This window comes from Callithrix jacchus, chromosome 18 (genome assembly GCF_049354715.1).
Source record: "Callithrix jacchus isolate 240 chromosome 18, calJac240_pri, whole genome shotgun sequence".
Classification (NCBI taxonomy): domain Eukaryota; kingdom Metazoa; phylum Chordata; class Mammalia; order Primates; family Cebidae; genus Callithrix; species Callithrix jacchus.
The window spans coordinates 9,086,928-9,089,320 of NC_133519.1; the positions used below are offsets into that span (position 1 = coordinate 9,086,928).

General features: G+C 48.1%; 1 pseudogene; it reads left to right on the plus strand.

The window, feature by feature from the left end:
* Positions 1–267: 267 nt before the first annotated feature.
* Positions 268–2,142, plus strand: LOC144580183 (ferrochelatase, mitochondrial pseudogene; annotated as a pseudogene).
* The last annotated feature ends 251 nt before the right edge of the window (positions 2,143–2,393 follow it).

The window sequence follows — 2,393 nt, forward strand, 5'->3', positions numbered from 1 at the left end:
AGGATTTACAAAACAACCGCAAAGCAAGTAAGAAAATGGTAGAATTAAGTTCTTACCTATCAAGAATTACCTTGTATGTAAATTGATTAAATTCTCCAATTAAAAGACAGAGTGGATAAATGGATTTAAAAAAATCACATTCCAACTATTCTGCCTAGGAGAAACTGACTTCACTTAAAAATACATGTATACACTAAAAGCGAAAGCATAGTAAAAATATTCCACATAAAATAAACCAGGCCGCGCGGGGTCGGGGGAGGGGGGGCTGGGGATGCGCGTGGGGAGCGCGGCCCAGCTGGGCTGCTGCTGGGCGGTCACCTGGGAGTGCCGCCTCGGGAGGAGCCGGGGCTGTCCCAGGAATGCTTTCACTCGGCCCAACCATGGCTGCGGCCCTGCGCGCCGCGGGCGCCCTGCTCCGGGATCCGCTGGCGTCCGGCAGCTGGAGGGCCGGTCAACCGCGGAGGTGGAAGTGGCTGCAGCCGCAGCAGCTGCCGCTGCAGAAACAACCCAGCATGCCTGGGCTGCAAAGCCTCAAGTTCAGCCGGAGAAGAGGAAGCCAAAAACTGGAATATTAATGCTAAACATGGGAGGCCCTGAAACCCTTGGAGATGTTCACGGCTTCCTTCTGAGACTCTTCTTGGACCGAGATCTCATGATGCTTCCTATTCAGAATAAGCAATGAATGGCACCATTCATTGCCAGACGCAGAACCCCCAAGATTCAAGAGCAGTACCGCAGGATTGGAGGCGGATCCCCCATCAAGATGTAGACTTCCAAGCAGGGAGAGGGCGTGGTGAAGCTGCTGGATGAATTGTCCCCCAACACAGCCCCTCACAAATACTATATTGGATTTCGGTATGTCCATCCTTTAACAGAAGAAGCAATTGAAGAGATGGAGAGAGACGGCCTAGAAAGGGCTATTGCTTTCACGCAGTATCCACAGTACAGCTGCTCCACCACAGGCAGCAGCCGAAATGCCATTTACATATACTATAATCAAGTGGGACGGAAGCCCATGATGAAGTGGCGCACTATTGACAGGTGGCCCACACATCGCCTCCTCATTCAATGCTTTGCAGACCACATTCTAAAGGAATTGGACCATTTTCCACTTGAGAAGAGAATCGAGGTGGTCATTCCGTTTTCTGCTCACTCACTGCCAATGTCCGTGGTCAACAGAGTGACCCGTATCCTCAGGAGGTGAGCGCCACTGTCCAAAAGGTCATGGAAAGGCTGGAGTACTGCAACCCCTTCCGACTGGTGTGGCAATCCAAGGTTGGTCCAATGCCCTGGTTAGGTTCTCAAACAGATGAATCTATCAAAGGACTCTGTGAGAGGGGGAGGAAGAATATCCTCTTGGTTCCGATAGCAGGACATCCAGTACTCAAGTTTTAGCCAAGGGGTGTGGAGTTGAAAACATCAGAAGAGCAGTCTCTTAATGGAAATCCATTGTTCTCTAAGGCCCTGGCCGACTTGGTGCATTCACACATCCAGTTAAACGAGCTGTGCTCCAAGCAGCTGATGCTGAGCTGTCCACTCTGTGTCAATCCTGTCTGCAGGGAGATTAATTGTTCTTCACCAAACAGCAGCTGTGACCCCTGCCAGTGGACCCTGTGACATTAGGTAAATGCCCAACCTCTAGATACCCCTGACTTGGAGAGGATGTTGTTTAGAGATCAAGGAAGGAAGTCACCCTTCCTTGATATATATCCAGCCTTTGGGCACAAATTGTGTGATTTCTTGAGGATTGGACTCTATTGATAGATTTCTATTTTTATATAACTATACAGGAAGCATTTAGATTTTCTCTCTCTAGGTATAAGTTACTAATTTGGAATGTACACTAGGACCCTTAATAAGTAAAAAATTTATCTTATCAGACACACCTATGTTAAATACAGATTGTGGCTTTATTGCCCCAAAGCCTCCTGAAAGGGTACAGAGAGCCCTCTTTGTGGGCCGTCAGTGTGAATGAGATCTGTTTACAGTCTTTCGCATATAGTTGCTGTTTTTTAAATGAACATAGTTGAGTGTTTGAAATGAATTTGAAAAAGAAATGTTACTTAACCTTTCCCTAATCCCATGGTTTACAGAAAGCTAGGGGGGCAATGTGGTTACCTGCAACGGCTGCTTTCGCCAGCGAGGCCACCATTCACTGGTCATCTTGGTATTTGTGTGGGAATCTTACTTTCCTCCATGTAAAAAAAACCAAGTATGCATTTCAGAAGTGCTCTGAGAGTCCTCGTATAACCAAGGCTAGTAAATATGTAGAAGTACAGTGTCCGTCAAACGTGCCTTAGTGGGAGTTCAGGGTGCCACAGGGAAGGGGCTCCCACTGCTTCCGGTGTCCAGGGACAGCGCTGCTGGAAAGGCCAAGGATGAGCTTTCCCCTG